At 35.5% G+C, this 19,394-nt stretch overlaps 1 protein-coding gene across 1 annotated transcript in view; it reads left to right on the top strand.

Annotated features, from left to right (window-relative positions):
- Positions 1 to 14,108, top strand: part of LOC107555695 (transcription factor Maf-like) — a 76,029-nt gene extending 61,921 nt beyond the window's left edge. Inside the window, exon 3 of the mRNA XM_016238564.1 lies at positions 14,072 to 14,108. The gene's annotated coding sequence lies outside the window, so the exon portion shown is untranslated. The remainder of the gene's footprint in view (positions 1 to 14,071) is intronic.
- The last annotated feature ends 5,286 nt before the right edge of the window (positions 14,109 to 19,394 follow it).

The following is a 19,394-nucleotide window of genomic DNA, read 5'->3' as shown; positions in this document are numbered from 1 at the left end:
TGGAAGTTTGTCAGGGTCATTTTGTTCACTTACACTCATCCACGTCATGATGAAGGTCAGTGGTATTACTGACTGTCTCAAAAGGTCACCAAATACCTACGTATGAATATTCACACTGCACAATGTATCAATATTTGCTAACAAAGTATCATTTTTCCAGCACAAACAGCACAAACAAAAAAATTAACTCAAGAACAAAATGTCTTAAGAGATTAAGACTTGTTTTCAACATATCTTGGACTAAGTTTATGTGTGTTAGAAAATCTATTTTCTTATAAGGTAAATGTATATTGCTTAAAATTTATATAATTTTCACAGTGTGAAACATGGCAAAAAAAAAACATTATTATTTTCAGAAAAAGATGCGATTTAGGTTTTACTGGTTTAGTATGAAGCAAAAAAAAAAAATGAAGTAAACGGAGGCGTTTGTTCGATATTGCAGTTTTGCCATCACTGAAGTCAGCGAAACTTCAGAAATCTTGCAGAAACACACACACACACACGTACGTGCGAACCGAGGCCCGGATCTGTTTATCAGAGAGTTTGAGGTTTAGCTGTTTCAGCTTAAGCTGCTGGGTGAAACACCAGTCGTTCTTTTGATAGAAACCCCTTTATCACCCCGTTGTCTTTTTCAACACTGAAGAACACACATATTTGGTCTTACATCTCAACTTTCCCATAAAGCATTTTATTGAGCGTGCATCGCTTGGATGAGAGAAAGTTAATTGTGCAAAATTGTTTATCTAAAAACAGACAATTAACTACAGTAAAATGAGGCCTATTTATCCTGGAAATTAGAGTTTAATTATATCAATACTCACATTAATTATCTGCTCACCGTGGCTTATGGTCAAGCACATTATTGGCTCTCAGACTAAACAATAAAGCTTCATAAATTAATATGCTTAGCAGCTATAAATAGTGTTTGCGTTAGATGTGTGTGTATGAAAGGCTGTAGCATATGTAATTACTGTATCGTACATGCAGTTAATCCTATACAATGCTCGCCACTGTCCATCTGTCAGACGCGCAGATGTGCAGTAATTCATGGTGCTGTGGAGGAATTCTGGGGGATTTTTTGAGGCAGGGATGCTGGTCATGTGAGGTGGGTTTGCAGTATATGTTTCAGATGTAATTATAATTATTTAAATGACATGAAGTATTGTACATGAATAGTACATGAATGACATATCCTGAGCAACATTTCAAAGGAAAGCTTAAATGTTTTGATGAATAATTCAGACTTTTTTTTTTGTTTTGTAGAACACTAAATGAGAAGTTTAGCAAAATGTTCACGCTGCTCTTTTCCATAATAATGAAAGTCAATGGTGACTGGGTCTGTCAAGCTATATATATATATATATATCTTATGTCTTATGCTTTATATTCCAAGACTTTTGACTAGCTTTTGTGCAAGAAACAGACTTTTCAAGAAATTGTATTGTTATTCACAGTCAAATCTAAGATAAAGACAAGAATACAGTGTGGTCTTAAGGTCTTAAGTCGCATACAGTATTTGGAAAAATATCTGTTTTGAAAAAGTAACTTTAGAGTACATATTAAATAAATAACATACTTTAAAAGAATAGACTTAAGTGTGAACTGGATGTAATATTTTCAGACAGGCATATTAATTGCAATTAAATTAAAATGCATTATAATTTAAATTTAGATGCAATTAGTTGCATCTATTTAGAAATGTAGAACTTTAGGGTACTTTTGACCTAGTTAAGTAGGGCTTATGCACATCTTTTTATGTCATTTCATAATTACTTCTATTGTCTTTCGTAAGTGTAGTGTCGAATGTACAGGCAAGCATTTATGTAAACTGAAATATACTTTAATGTCATTGCTATTGGAACTTGTCATGTATTTAAACGTAATTGTAAAATACATATTTGTAATGATGAAGTTGGAATTTAGTACATTTAAAATATATTAACTTTAAATGTAAAGTATTTTACATGTGCTTTTTTTTCTCTGTAAAACACAAAATGAGAGGTTTAGCAGAATGTTCACGCTGCTCTTTCCAATACAATGAAAGTCAGTGGGGACTGGGGTTGTCAAGCTCCTAAAATATCAAAATAACTCCATAAAAGTAGTCTTATGTTCTATATTCCAATATGTTTGACTGGCTTACGTATGAGAGAAACACTGAAATTTCATAGTTATTCTCAAAAAATCCCTCTGCCACAGCTCTTTCATGTCACTTCCACATATTCAAATTTGTCACACCACGATCGACTGCAAGACACGCAAAAACCTTCTGAAATGACTCACTCAAAGGCTCAGTGGTAATTATTCGTGGATCGACTGTTAAAGGGTTACTAGCTCAGATCTTCAACCACTAGGCCACATCAACATACAAACAAATCATCATCTCCACAATTTGCAGCTCATTCACTGTCATGATTGATGTCAACTTTTCATCAGCTGTGACCAGACTTGTTCCCTGATCTCTGTGATCCATCGCACGTCGTGATTAGTCACGTGAGACAGGAAGTAATGGCCACGTTGTGATTTGAGGACTAGCACTGACTGATGGCTGTTCATTAATACAAGTGTTGCGATCCTATCAGATCCATCTGTCATTCACACAGAGATTGGGCTGATCTGGTGTCTCTGACGTCACAATGACAGTTATGAGCAATTTAAAAAAAAAAATCTAGATTTACATAAAGGTTTATAAATTGCATACAGTATTTAGGACTAATAGCCCTTGTGAAAAAGAAGTAACTTCAGAGTACTTACTACATAAATAACATGCTTTATAAGAATAATCTTAAATGTCAGCTGAATGTAATGTTTTCAGACACTGCAGATTAATTTTAAGTACAGTTTTAAAAAGTGCACTTTGTGATAAAGTATGTTAAGAAACATAGTCATAAAAGTGTCTAAGCACACTTAAGTGACCTTTTATTAATGTTATATACAGTATATCTGCAATATTTTTAATTTAAATAGCAAATTCAATATAATTCTTATAAGTCATAAAGGAAAATAAATTTAAATGTAAGGAACATAACATAATGCAACAATGTAATGCAACACCAGATACAGCAGCACAACACAATGTAACAATAAAGCGTAATGCAACAATGTAGAACAAATACAATGTAAGGTTACACTTTATTTTAAGGTGTCGTTGTTACACTGTAATTATACATTTAATTACTGAGTAATATTAATTAACTACATGTACTTACTATATGGTTAGGATTAGGGTTACTTGCTTGTAATTATGCATAATTAATTGTTATTACAATAGTAAGTACATGTAACAAGGACACCTTAAAATAAAGTGTTACCCAATGTAACATTACACAAGAAAGCATGGAGCAGTGTAACACAATATACAGAACAACATGATGTAACAAAGCAACAATGTAGCGACGTAATAACAGATCCATTGGAGCGTAGCACAACGTAACAACGCAACATAAAATAACGCAACACAATGTGCAATTTGACATGATGTTACGGCGTCAATGTGGCGACGTAACAGAACGAATACACTGGAACGTTACAGCATAAAACACAACATGCAATTACTATGATGTAACAAAGTGATTTAAGTAATGTAGCATAATGTGGCATAATGCAAAATAACGTAACAATGTAAAGTGACAACATTAAGGGATGTAACATCACGTCAAGTTATATAATAACGTTAACATAACGCAATGTAACAGCATAACATAACATGATGTAAACTGTAAAGAAAAAATTTTGACAATCTAAAAAAAATAGGCTTCATGTGGTAAAATCTAAATTAACTTGAGTTATTTTTTATATAAAATAGAATATGTAATATATCAGATCAAAATTGTCTCGTAAGGTAACAATTGCACAGCTATGGCATTTTCCAAAATCATATCATATAAAGTGATTTACATTTACATTACAAAACAAAGTATAATGTGAAGTAAGGTAACGTCATGTAACATATGGTAACATGATGTAACAACATTTATCAGCTTAATGTAATGTAACACACTTAACGTTTGAACACGCACCCTATCCAGCCCAGACCACAGAAAGAACTAGAGCCAGCTAACAGAAATGGAAATAAAAGACTGGTTAAATAGAATGTGCAACAATTATAATGCAAAAAAGATGGAATAGATTGTGTCTTATTGTTTCCATCAAGTGCTTATCGGTGTGAACATGTCAGTCTCTGGGAAATGATGAGATTCCATTATGACAAGTGATGCTCACATTTCTATAGGCGGCATAAATCATAAAGTTAGTCACTGTCATTGGGACTTTCCTCATTATTTAAATGATTTAACAACTGAACACATAAACTGATGAGATTTTTTAGTTTTGTGTATTTTTAGTTTGTATAGTTTTCATGTGCCAACAAAATAGACACTGGTTGGTGTAGGGCAATAGAATATACGGTCTGTACAGTATAAAACCCATTACGCCTATGGGATGTCCCCACTTTTCACAAAAACAAACCTGTGTGTGTGTGTGTGAGAGAGTGAGTGTGTGTGTGTGTGTGTGTGTGTGTGTGTGTGTGTGTGTGTGTGTGTGTGTGTGATGAATGTAGGCCCTTCTGGCCATGGTATCACAGTACAGTATGCTATCTAACGAGGTGATGTCATAAATTTGTCTTTTTGAGGCGTGATGAGTGTGTGATGTCACTGTAATCAGTTAATCCAGCCACATATGATCACATTATCCGCGACCCTTCTGGCCATGGTATCACAGTACAGTATGCTATCTAACGAGGTGATGATGTCATAAATTTGTCTTTTTGAGGCGTGATGAGTGTGTGATGTCACTGTAATCAGTTAATCCAGCCACATATGATCACATTATCCGCGGCAGTGGACAAGGCTCTCTGTCTCTCTGCAGGAGGATGTGCGCGAGCGACGGCCACTGACGTTAATGGCTTTTTAAATGTCACCGAATGTCATGGAATGATAAAACGGGAATCGGTTATCCCAGGTCGAAGCGATCATCTCCCCCGCTCTCTTTCATTCACTTGTGTTTCCTGTTCCTGTCTCACTCTCACTCTCTCTCGCTCTCTCTCTCTCCGTCGGTCTCGCTGAAGGACTCCAGCACGCGGCTATGGTGCAACTTTCACCGACGCTGATGTCAGCATGATTTATACAGCAAACACACACACACAACAATAGAGGAGAGTGTGTGTGGCTGTTCTTACACCAGTCGTGTGTGATAGTGATTTATTGTTTGTTTTTGCTCATGTGTGTCTCACTGCATGTTTCCGGACTAAGAATTTTGCTTCTTTTTCTTCACCTTAAATTTTTTCCTCCTTTTATTTATTTGTATTTTTTTTTCTTTTTCCTTCATTTTTTTCTTTTTCCATCCACGTTTTTAACTTCTTGCATTTTCTTTCCTTTTTCCTTTTCTATGCACTGCCTTAAACAAATAAAGTATTCATAACCTCTTCTTTCTCAAGCATGTCTTCATGTGTCCTTCAGTGGCCATGATTTTGCCATCTATAATTCATAATATTATTCATAACTTCTTATATTCTCATATAAGGTATACAAAGTGATGAATTCCTGCGAATGCAATTATAATCTAACACATACAATTAAAGAGAGTAATCCTGACTGCTTATTGTTATTTTCATACTCAAATATGCCGCTTGCATGTGAGTGGATCTATTGCCACTCATATAAACACATCCCGCTGCATTGCATTAACACGCATCTTACAATCAATGCAGTAGATCATAAGTTTGATTTTTGAAATTCTGCTACCCGCTACAAAGTAATAGAAAGTGTAGCTCTGCTGTCAAAGTCTGTGAATCTGCCAGTGTGAGTCATCATATAGTGTAAGTAGGTGTGAGCGAATCAGAACATATGGGCATAGACTGTATATACTATAGTAGAAGCAAATATGAACAGAGAATGAATATGGGACATCTGATCCCAGAGCAGCATTACAGGGACATATGATTTTTAAGAATATACAGTACACTCTTAAAAATAAAGGTGCTTCACGATGCCATAGAAGAACCTTTTTGTCTAAATGGTTCCATAAAGACCCTTTAACATCTGAAGAACCTTTCTGTTTCACAAAAGGTTGTTTGTGGCGAAATAAGTTTCTTCAGATTACAAAAAGGTAAGAAAGAGATAGTTCTTTAAAGAACCTTTGACTGAATGGTTCTTTGTGGAACCAAAAATGGTTCTTCTATGGCATCGCTTGAAGAACCTTTTGAAGCACCTTGATTTTTAAGAGTGTAGGGTGTGATAAAAATTTTCATGGATTTTTTGTTAAGTTTTATCAGGTTGCTTTCGCTTGATACAGCACATGTTGATGGTTTGACTGTATCATTCTGAATATATGCTCTGTCTGTCTGTGTCTGTCTCTGTGTGTGTGTGTGTGTGTGTGTGTGTGTGTGTGTGTATAATGCAGTAAGTGTTTGTGAGACTGTAGCAGGTTCTCATTCCTCGTGTAGGTGAGTCTTATTCAGCCGTCTGATCACTGACTTTATAATGAACACACACACAATCATTTTAATGGGCTCTTGTTTAATTAGAGGCACAGGGGAGGGTCAGTGTCATGGACACACACACACTCTCGGCAATGACTGTCATTATACAGGGTCTCAAAGCTCAAGTTAATTGCTGAAGATGATTTAATTAATAAGCCAGTAGTACCCGCCAATCAGCCAATCAGATGCAGCTGTGTAACACGCTCATCAACACCTGTTAGGTTATAGAGACATCAATAAACCTGCTGTTTTATATTTTATTCTCACATTCACCAAGTACCATATATGTAAAAAAGTATCTGACTTTCTTAATAATACTAATAATAATTACACAAAAATGTTATATTAAACTAATTCCATATTATACTGTTTTGTTTTATTGTTTGGTAGTCCTATTTCAAAGTGACACAGGCTTCACACACAGACAGTCTTGTTTGTTTTCATGCTTTCATTAATGATTTAATTGAGCGAGTGAATCATGGGTAATTGGACACCAGCAGACTCATGTTGATCAGTCAGAACATAAACAGGAAATGCAAGTGATCGGGTATCAGGTGACAGGATGATGTCAAATCATGTATTTATATTTGTCTGCAGCAGAACTTGTGTGCTAATAAACCTGAGAGCGTCTTTGAGAACTGAATTCACATGTTTTAAAACAATATACAGCTATTAAAATCTACAGGAGTGATGGCAGCATATAAAAACTACAGCCAACACAGTTATGAATATGACAGACTGTTGACTAAAAAAATGAAAGTATATGTCATGGAATTTTTTCATTTTTTTTCTTCTTTTATTTGTTCTGTCTGTCTGTCTGTCTGTCTATCCGTCTGTCTGTCTGTCTATCCGTCTGTCCATCTGTCTGTCTGTCTGTCTATCCGTCTGTCCGTCTGTCCGTCTGTCTGTCTGTCTGTCTGTCTATCCGTCTGTCTGTCTGTCTATCCGTCTGTCCATCTGTCTGTCTGTCTGTCTGTCTATCTATCTATCTGTCTGTCTGTCTATCCGTCTGTCCATCTGTCTGTCTGTCTGTCTGTCTATCTATCTATCTGTCTGTCTGTCTATCCGTCTGTCCATCTGTCTGTCTGTCTGTCTGTCTATCTATCTATCTGTCTGTCTGTCTATCCGTCTGTCCATCTGTCTGTCTGTCTGTCTGTCTATCTATCTATCTGTCTGTCTGTCTATCCGTCTGTCCATCTGTCTGTCTGTCTGTCTGTCTATCTATCTATCTGTCTGTCTGTCTATCCATCTGTCTATCTGTCCGTCCGTCCGTCTGTCTGTCTATCAGAAATTAGCTCAATTAATTTTCAGGGAACAATGAACAATTTCATTATTTTATTATTATTATTTTTCAGTTTTAGTTATTTTGGTACATCAATTTAATCTAAATTAAACCGAGAGGTGAAATAAAAGTTTTATTTCACTTCATGTTTGTTTCAAACAATGGAAATGTTTTCTGTTTCAGCTTTGTGAACATCTCTCAAGCAGTGTCAGCTCCTAAAGAAACTACCATTGCAAAGCCAGTTTAAATATTGTATCTAATAGTTTGTTTGTGAGGTGATCTGTCTGTGTTTTCTGACAGTAAAGCAGATGCCAGTCAGCAGGTCTGGCCAGTCCTGGGAACGCTGACCTCTCAGCGTCTCTTTCTCTCTTCCTGGTTCAATCAATCAGCTGAAATCAAACCCATCAGGTCACCTTTATCATTCAGGGCATGTGGGTGTGAGCAGGATGAAACCCAATCTGCCACCATGAAACGCTCGCCTATATTTAGTTCATCCATACGTTTACACATTTGCAAAAAAAAAAAAAAGCAGAATTTCCACACCATGAAATTTTGCTGACGTGCCGTCAGTCAGAAGTCGATATCAACGTTAGCTTCCATATCAAGTCGTTAAAAAAAAACCTGCCCTTCATAAAACACAGCTTATAACTCAGAGAGAGGAGAGAGCAAAATTATATAGAGTGCATTACTGCAAAGCATTTCATGCATTCGTCAATAATTTGACTACACAAACACCCTCTACATTTTCAGTTTATAGATGTTGGAAAACTGTTCATTATACACAGAAATACAGCAGCATATTTCAAATATTTCAGTTTTTTTATTAATTATTATTAATTAATTTATTTTCTTTTATTATTAGGCCTATTTTTTATTATGTTCATTGTTTTTTATGTTCATCAAAGAATCCTGATCCTGATAAAATGTATCACAATTTTCACAAAAATATGAAGCATCACAACTGTTTTCAGCATTGATAATAATAATAAATGTTTATTGAATCTACATGAAAATCTGTCGTCACAGATCAACGCTTTCAATTGAGCTCATAAACAAACAGTGAGTATTTACACTTTTGTTTAACATATTAGCAAACAGATGAAAACAGTCACCCTTTGCAAGGTGAGCGCTAACATGTGAAGCGCGATAGTACACTCTAAAAAAAATGCTGGGTTGTTTCAACCCAACTTTGGGTCAAATATGGACTAACCCAACCGTTGGATTACATTTTTACATTACATTTTTAACCCAAAAGTTGGGTTAGTTAAATATTTAAATAAAGTTTAATAATTAAATAATTAAATTATACTTATTGTATGTAGTACTTATAGTTGTATTCTAAATAAATTACTATATATTAAACTATGTAATCTAATATTGTCTAAAACTATCAATTCATAGTAATTTAGTTATTTTATAATTGTATGTAATATTATAATATTACATACTATGTATATATATATATATATATATATATATATATATGTATGTATGTGTGTGTAAGACTTTGTGCCTAATAATAGCAGCTCTCTGCGCACAGCCTCTTGTGGATTTTTGCTTTAACATATACCGCAAGCAGCCACAATATATGATTTCTCATGATTTGTTTCTCATTGACATATCCAATAGATGTAGTTCTAATAAAAATGAGGATAAATGATTCGCAGTCACAGGCGATTTGAGTTTCAGGTGCTAATCGACAGCATGGAGTGATTGCAGAAACGCGTCCTGTCGAAGCTGCTTTTGTGTTCTATTAGACACTGTAAACCGCTGCTGTCGCTGAAGCTAATTCTTTAGTTTGGTTCTTGTTAAGTCCTGTTTGGGTTGTTTTCTTTAGTTAAGGGCACCTGCTGAGGGGCTTTAGCACTTCAAAGGCAGGTTTGCTGAGCATAGTGTTCGCCTCAGGACTGAACGCACACAAGCAGAGTGTTTAATGGCTCAAACGTATTCACAGACATCATTAAATAATACAGAGATGGACCAACACAGCCTCCTCGACTGCAGATTAATAACAGATTAAGATGCGATGAGCAGAGAGACTTGAGCGAGTGAGAGAATCTTGCATTAAACTACATCGTCTGATGCACTACATTCATCTAGTTTGATCAAGCTAACAAAGGGTTACTTCATCTAAAAATCTAAATTCATCTAAAAATAGAAGTTCTCTCATTATTTTCGCACCCGTGTGTTGTTTCAAACCTTTGTGACTTACTCTCTGCTGTGGAACACAAAAGGAGACGTTTAGCAGAATGTTCAAGCTGCTCTTTTCCACACAGTGAAAGTCAATGGGGACTCGGGCTGACAACAAATTACATAAAACTATCATAAACGTGATCCATGTGACTCGTGGGCAGTATTTCAGGTCTTCTAAAGTCATTTAATAGCTTTATGTATAGAAACTGAAGGAAATGTAAATCATTATTCACAGAAAATCTGTTTCTGAATATTCATTGCGTTTGACTTGTGTTCAACGTAAAAACCAATGCTGTTTTGTATCAAGTATTTATTTATTTATGTTTCTTTCTCATACAAAGATGTTTGAAATATAATACTTATAAGTCATATGACACTACCAGTCCTCATTCGCATTCACTGTATGAAAAAGAATAGCTTAGATATTTTGCCAAATTATTTATTTTTTGGTCTAAAGGAAAATTATATAGGTTTGGAACAACATGAAGGTTAATGAGTAAATGATAACAGAATTTTTAATTCATTCATTTAGTCATTCATTCATTTAGACACTTCCTCCATAAGACAACAGACTTTTAATATAAAATAAAATTAATTAAAAAATAAAAATGCTACTCTGTACATATTAAACGGATACAAAACAAAGCAGTAATTCACCTAAAATAAAAATCTATCTCTGCTTGCTCACCTGCATGTGAATGATTCCTTTAAATGGCTGCATCTCTATGCACTGGTGACAAATCTATTTATGTAATACTTTTGATCAATATTGATTGGACCACTTATAAAGGGAGAAAAATGAGCTTGAAGACAGAACATGACGGCTGGAGGGGCTCTGAACTCGAGATCTAATGAGGGGGACGGTGACAGAGAGAGAAAGTCTAAAAAATATAAATAAATAAACACCATTTCCATTGCCAATTTAAAGAGGTCATATTCTACACTTTTATAGCATTTTATTATTTCCCTAAAGTCCACTGCTAAAGTTATTCAAGGTTTCTTGTCTTAATTTAGTATTTTTTTTTCACAACGATGGTCTGCCCTCTTTCTGACCCTTACAATTAAACAGGCTGTTATTGCAACTGTTTCTTCTCAGTGTTCTGCTTCATATCATCACTAGTTCAGTAAGTTCGTCCTGCTGCCGAACCATGCTTCTTTACCTGTTCAACTGTGAGGCCACCCTCTGGCCAACTTTTCCAGTTCTTCATGATTTACTGGATATAAATGTTTTATGCACAATTTCTACCCAGTAAAATATTTTAAAGCTTGGCAAATGTATGTTCATAAATGTATAAAACTGCCCATGGAGTTGTATGATTTTATTATTTTACAGGACTTTCCCAGGTCTAGAAATTAGACTTAATTTATCACCTTATATATATTCAGGTGTTCTAAGACTATTGTTCTTCAAAGAAAAAAATATGTTTTGCGGTGAATTTAAATAAATATATCTTTTTGTGGTTTTAGCTTATGTAATGCTTGTTCTGTCTTATTTTAAATCATGTTAAGTCATCTTAATCGTTTATTATTATTATTACTATATTTGTTTGAAATTTTTTATTGTATTTTTATTCATTAAGATTACTGTTGTAGGTAAAATAAATAATTACATACGTAAGTAAATAAAACTTCTGTCTTATTTTAAATCATGTTAAGTCATCTTAATCGTTTATTATTATTATTATTACTATATTTGTTTGAAATTTTTTATTGTATTTTTATTCATTAAGATTACTGTTGTAGGTAAAATAAATAATTACATACGTAAGTAAATAAAATTTTTTTTTTTTTAAAGTTACAATTAGGAAGTATTCTTTTATGTTAATGTCCATAATGCAATAATATACAGCTATAAAATAAGACATGTTATGCGTTTAGTTAGCGTCATGAATTTAGTTAAGCAGACTTAATGAATGTGTTAGGCAGCGATTACAGATTGCGCTTATAATAATGACAAAATAATGAGAACATTTGACAGTTCGTCAAATATTATATTTTGATCAAATATGATCCACAGTTGTCATCAAATAAATAAATACAGTTTGTCTAAAAACCTCTGAAAAAAATCACATTCACTTGTCAGTCCAATTAATTCAGTTCAATTTTATGCACAATTTCTACCCAGTAAAATATTTTAAAGCTTGGCAAATGTATGTTCATAAATGTATAAAACTGCCCATGGAGTTGTATGATTTTATTATTTTACAGGACTTTCCCAGGTCTAGAAATTAGACTTAATTTATCACCTTATATATATTCAGGTGTTCTAAGACTATTGTTCTTCAAAGAAAAAAATATGTTTTGCGGTGAATTTAAATAAATATATCTTTTTGTGGTTTTAGCTTATGTAATGCTTGTTCTGTCTTATTTTAAATCATGTTAAGTCATCTTAATCGTTTATTATTATTATTACTATATTTGTTTGAAATTTTTTATTGTATTTTTATTCATTAAGATTACTGTTGTAGGTAAAATAAATAATTACATACGTAAGTAAATAAAACATTTTTTTTTTTTTAAAGTTACAATTAGGAAGTATTCTTTTATGTTAATGTCCATAATGCAATAATATACAGCTATAAAATAAGACATGTTATGCGTTTAGTTAGCGTCATGAATTTAGTTAAGCAGACTTAATGAATGTGTTAGGCAGCGATTACAGATTGCGCTTATAATAATGACAAAATAATGAGAACATTTGACAGTTCGTCAAATATTATATTTTGATCAAATATGATCCACAGTTGTCATCAAATAAATAAATAAATAAATACAGTTTGTCTAAAAACCTCTGAAAGAAATCACATTCACTTGTCAGTCCAATTAATTCAGTTCAAGCTGATCACTTTCATAAAACATAGTTTCAAAGCAGCTTCACAGAAAACGCTTCTTTCAATGTTACAATCAAGCTACAATCAATTTCTGAAAAAACTGAAGTCAAAGTCAAAACTTAAAAATAAGAATAAGTAGGGATTTGAACTCTGGTCTGTTTACTTGCCAAATGCATTGTTAGAAGACAGAAAGAAATGCTATGTTGTTAAAGGGGTCATATGATGCAATTTCAAGTTTTCCTTTCTCTTTGGAGTGTTACAAGCTGTTCATGAATACACCCCCCTTATAAAGTTGCAAAGACTAAAGTCTCAAACCCAAGCCAAAGAGATATTCTTTATAAAAGTTAAGAGTCAACCACACCTACCTAAAACAGCTTGTTCTAACAAGCCCCCCCCCTATCATGTCTACGTCACGATGTGGGAAGATTTGCATTACGCCACCCAGATGTTCACGCAAAGAAAGAAGGCGTAACTTTTATTCTCACTGTAGTATTGTTGCTGCCGCCGCCATGTCGTGAAGACGCTGTGTGTTTCGTTGTGAAAGTGAAACTACTTTGTTTGGTCTTCCAAGAGAGGACACGACTAGAAATCAGTGGTTAAGTTGTATTTACAACACTGTTCCAGAACAGTTCAATCCAAATATTCAGATGTGTGCAGCACATTTTATGGAGGACTGTTTCCTGATCCTGGGAGAGTAGACTACAATGCCGGCTGTTCTGACTCACAGTCTGTAAGTACGTTTTCATTTAAAGGATTTGTCACTACACTGCTCAAAACTCGTGTTTGAATCATCTGAGTAGGGCTTGTTGTTTGTTGTTTCTCTGATCAGAAATGCATACAGGGTTTTATGTTTACGCGGCGCGATGCAATGTAACGTGTAAAAAGACAGTATAAGTCATTATAATCAGTAATTATGTCCTCACTGGATGCAACAAATGCCTCGTTTATAATGGGTTTTCATGTTTTTGTCTCGTTGCTCCGGCCTGACAGGGCATCACAGTATGGTAAGGGGCGTAACATTTCCGTCACACGCTTGAGATATTCAGCCAATCACAACGCACTGGATAGCTTTTCAGACCGATTTTGTAAAAATCGATGCGTTTCAGAAAGGCGGGGCATAGAGGAGAAACAATAATGTACAGTATGTGGAAAATAATGTGTTTTTTTAACCTTAAACCGCATAAACACATTTCATTACACCAAATAATGTTCTTTTTAGCAACATCACATGACCCCTTTAGAAAGGATTTTTTTTTTTGTCTTATGTTTTTTGGATTATGTTGTTCCAAGTGAGGCTGGACCACCACTGATGCCTCCTCAAAAACCGTGATACTGGAGTGTGTTGAGCCAACGCTCCTGTTCACACTGTTCAGTCTTGGTTGTTCTCAGGTGTGTGTGTGTGTGTGTGTGTGTGTGAGTGACCTTGGAGTGGCGGCAGTACTTAAACAGTGTGTCAGCGAGTGTGTTGAAGCGTGTCTGTGCCGATTATGAATGTTTCATTACTGCCACCTCAGCCTTTAGCTGTGAGCTTTCCACTAAAGCACACTGACAAATCCTCTTTCTTCTCGCCTTTTTAGCTCCTCTCTCCCGCTTGCTCTATCTCTCCTTGATGTCCGTCTAGTTCCTTTCTCTGCACTTGCTCGATTTCTGGTACTCTCGATTTTTCTTTCCGCAGTTTTTCCGCCACTCTCTCTCTGATGAATCTCCAGACAGCAGGGAATAATTGTACTTGGGGCCGAGCACTCGTTTTTCTTTTTGTTTGAAAGGCATGACAGGTACAACTTCTCCTCTGCTCTTTCCGCCCTCCCTTTCTCGTTTCCGTACAAAGAGCGAACAAAACAAGTCAAGGTTTACAAGGTCAACTCGTCTCGCGCTAAACAGAGCTTTTTCACCCACGGTATTTCGACTAAAACGTCAAGAGACAGCAGAGATAAATTTGGAAAAATGTCCCGGCTCAGGCGGTTGTACTTTACTCTGATTTCTGCCGCTTGAAATTCTCCTCTGAATGAATAAGAGAGCTTGTTATCTTATTGTCTTATAATAGCAGGCGAGCGTTAGCGCACTTCATCATACACTGCCCTGTTGAGTGCGTAAAAGTATGTCACACTTTCTCACACACACACACACACACACACACACACACACACACGAAGGGAAAAGAGGGGCACAGCAGATTAGTATCTCCTTTCTGGGGTGTGTTGAAACTCTCCCCGCATTTTGAAAATATGTCACACTTTCTCACACACACACACACACACACACACACACACACACGAAGGGAAAAGAGGGGCACAGCAGATTAGTATCTCCTTTCTGGGGTGTGTTGAAACTCTCCCCGCATTTTGAAAAATTTCTTTGATGACAGAATCTACTTGCGCAAGACATTTGATATAAATTCAGCTAAGATCTCTCAAAGGCCTTGTTCAAAACAAGTTAAAGCTTCTATAATCAAACTAATCATTCATGTTACCAAAGGTTTGACCATTTTTAAATGCAGGCCCTTAAGTACTAAATAGTTGTTTATTTATTTATTATTTTTAATAATTAAGATTACTGTAAGTAAATGAATAAATAAATAAGCTAAGATCTCTGAAAGGCCTTGTTCAAAACCTGTAATTAATCTAATCAAGATTCAAGATTTTTTATTTGTCACATACATGGTTATATAGAGAATATATGACCAGCAGTGAAATGTAAGTAATCGTTCATGTTACAGAAGCTGACTGTTTTTAAATGCAGGTAAATAGTGGTAAGTAGTAAATACTTGGCTCTTTATTAATGAATGATTCACCCAAACATGAAACGTTTTAATTCACTTACAATGATGGCATTACAAACCTAAAAAAAGGGTATCATCAATGTCTTCTGCACTGAAAAATAAATAAACAAATAAAAAAATGGAGTAAGAGCTATTTTCACTCAGAAATTGGTGGTAAATTTCACAATTAATTATAAAGAACTAGTAAGTAACACATTGAATTAACAGGAAATGTTGAAGTACGCAGACTGAAAATAGTACTTTCTTGTAAAGTATATTCAAATACCTTTGTTTTATTTCCAACTTCGGAATTTAATAGAATTATAGATTTATGTGAGGAAAAGATTGACATTTACTTCATTATATGCTGAAAAGCTACCCTTCATGGTGCTTTTTTTTTCATTTTTCGAGCTTGGGAGCGTCAGCATTCACTTTTATTGCATGTAAAAGAGCAGCGTGAACATTCTACAAAACGTCTCCTTTTGAAATAAGTCACACTGGCTTGGAATGACATGAGAGTGATTATGGTTCATTTTTGGAGCAAACTATTCTTGCTGGACTGAACATAGCAAGCTGTTTTCATTATTTTAAATCTCATTCACAAACTTAGCAAAAATAGATTTACTTACTATACAGAATATAAATGCGTCTCCTATAAACAGTGTCATGGTGCGCACTACCTCTTAAGAAATGTATTATCTAGTCATAAACTTCTCTCGCAGTCAGCTACTGGATTTCATAAAACTAACATTGACTTTATAACGGCTCTTAATAAATATTGACCTACATTTTAATCACATGCTAATCTCGAGCGCTGGAGAGGTGACAGTTTATGGATGGCCGTGGATCATAAATTTTCCAGGTCGCATCTCTCTATCGAGTGTATCTGTTCCTTCGAGAGCCGTACGATTGATCATATTCATTAAAAATATCTACACACTTTGGCATTTCACAGCCCACTAAGCCTGTGCAAGTTTAAGAATAAGATGTAATTATTCTCCTACAGCCAATATTCATTTCAATGGAATAATAAACTACTTGGATTAAAAGATTATTGTGCTTGGTTGTTTTAAATAGGTTTTTTTTTAAAAACACACCTAACAGTAATATATTATCATAATCCTGTGTGTGTGTGTGTGTGTGTTTATATATATATATATATATATATATATATATATATATATACTCTAAATATTTGTTATGTAATATTTTAATAAGGGAACAACATGTTGCCTTTATAATGCATCACTAATTACAGTATAAATTGGTCTGAATTGGGGTCTTCAGCATTAAAAAGTTTGAAAAGCCCTGCAATTGACAATTTTGTGGCATAAGCACATTGTGTGTAGTCAAAAGGTCTGTTCAATGCATTTCTCCCTTTGCTTCCTGTTCGTTTTGCATAAATAGGTTACTGAAATTGTTTCCAAAACACTAAAATCATATTCTTTTTATATTTTTAGCAGCATTAATTCTCCATATTCACCAATAAGTGCTTCTCTAGCCAGCTGTCTCAAAGCTCTCCTGCGCTATTAAAATCGTGTTTCACCGCAACCCAGGCGGTTCCAGAAACCTGCATCCATGCCACCGCTGAGCATTGTTTAAAGCCATGGGGTATTGTGGAATAGAATGAGGTCGACCAATCTTTTCAAAACTAATTATAATGTTTAAAAACCTAAACACCAGAAGCAATATTGAACCAATAAAACGGAATTAAAAGCTCATTTCTGCGGGGTAATTGCACCACGCAGTGCTGATATTAAACACCTGGCATGTGGTACAGCTCTCCAGCCTGTCTGCGCTTTTCACAGATGTGCCGCCCATCCTGGAGCAGGACCGGATGTGTCAGAATGGTCAGAATTGAAGTGAACAGGTCAGAGAGGAGGCATGCAGTGGCAGACTATCAGCTGCAATGATGGTTTTGTTACAGGACATGATGTCATACTGCCTCTCTTCCCCTATTTAAACAGGCAGAGGGAACGGGAGAGTGATACAGATTGCGTGTGTCGTTGTAAATGGGGGTAGATTAAGCGGATATATTGTGAGTGTTCAGGGAAAGGCTTTTGGTTACAGCCAGAGCTGTACATACAGGAAGTGATGCAGACATATACTGGGGGTCAATGGGAGATCCGTTTACCTCTGAAAGTCACCTTTTGTCTTGCATCACTACACTGGCCTGCCCTGGACAAGACCGTATAATGCTTATCAGCATATCGGTAACTCTGAAGTTCTTTACACTACGGTTTGCCTCGGAAATCTGGGTGTATTTGTGTTGTTGCTGCATAGATGGTATGTACCACAACTAGACAGTTATTTCAAGTTAGACACAGAGAGGAGACAAAAAATAAATAAATAACCCGAAGCTTGATGGGAAAAAAAAGAATGTTCAAAAAATAGTAGTACTATGGTAAATGTAGAAAAAAGCTGTATGTCATGGTACATATCCAAATGAAATCACTATGTTGGCATGTTTAAAAAATACTTTTTTTGGTAGTTGTATGTATGTTACTGTGAAATATGATTCAAGCTAGATTGAGTGCACTGAGGTGAGTTAGTGCGTATAATTTTTTTGTTTCCAGGATCAAGGCCTGCCTTTGAAAAATGGTGCACTTGCCTGGTGTGCTGAAAGAAAAAAAAACATTGATTAACTATCAAATGATTCCAATACAATGATCAATAAGGCTCTGTTGAAGAAACAAGAAAAACATCCACTCATGAATCTTCCAGTGCTTCAGACACAAAGGCCTTCTTGGCAGAACATAGTTATAGAAGCAGTTGAGATCATTTTTGCAGGTTTTCACACAGTGTCTCTCTAGGATTTGGGAAAAGAAAGCTTGGATTACACAAGTGTTTTACTTTAAAGGAGTCTTCTTGATCTCTGACTTGTAGGATAAGATCTTTTTGGGATTGACCTCTACTTACCTGTCCATCTTAGCCTGACTATCTTTCTAGGCACTGCTGACCTGAGCTGAACACACTCAATCAAACTTTTATCAAAGGATGCTTATTCTCTAGACTCCCAACCAATGACTAGTTTCCAAATAGCTTAGCCCTGTAGTCTAGTTGCATATTTGGCAAATAAACTCTTTTGAATCTGAATAACAACTAGTATTTCATTGGGACCAAACTTGGCACAACTCTAGAGGTAAAGCTTTTGTTTTTATTATATGTGAATCTATGCCTTGAGGAGAACAATATCACCAGCGTCTGCCTAGACCCAGCTGAGCATTTGCTCCTCCTGCTGGGGAGGCAGAAAAGGGTCATAAAACCCAAATGATGGCCACCCAGACTTCCCCGAAGGTAGAGAGGCTTGAGCAGAGGATGTAAGCCAACATGGAGCCAACAGTTTTCCAGAAGACCCTGCGGCAGAAAGCTCAGATGCCCTGTCACCTGTGGCACACTGTCAACATCATGTAGCGCATGTTATTATTGAGTTTTGTTTGTTCTGGGTGCATTTAAGACGCATTTAGAAATCTTGTGTGTCCTTTTTATTGGTCAGGCGATTGTCAATCTTGGCCAAGTGTTTAAGGGTGGCTCTATGTGGCTGCGATGAAGAGTTGAGATTCTCCCATAACTTGCTATTGTAACCTCGATAGATCATAGATAGTCGAGAGGTTGGTAGGAGATGGAAATCAACGCAAAGATGTAGCACAGATCTGCTCCTCCAAGTAGATCTGTGCACAGATGCTCTGATCAGATTCTTTTTTATGGTAGGGATAAGCTGGCACCTTTATCTGTTTGAAATGTGCTTCAATGCAAGCCAACTGAGGCATTAAACATAATATCAGACATCGGGGATGTGTCCTACAAGAATCCCTCTAGTTCCAGTGCCCCCTGGATAAGACCTTGTTGAGTGGT

The sequence above is a fragment of the Sinocyclocheilus grahami genome, unplaced genomic scaffold (genome assembly GCF_001515645.1).
Source record: "Sinocyclocheilus grahami isolate Dianchi unplaced genomic scaffold, SAMN03320097.WGS_v1.1 scaffold543.1, whole genome shotgun sequence".
Taxonomy (NCBI): Eukaryota; Metazoa; Chordata; class Actinopteri; order Cypriniformes; family Cyprinidae; genus Sinocyclocheilus; species Sinocyclocheilus grahami.
This window is presented reverse-complemented; position numbering and strand designations above follow the sequence as displayed.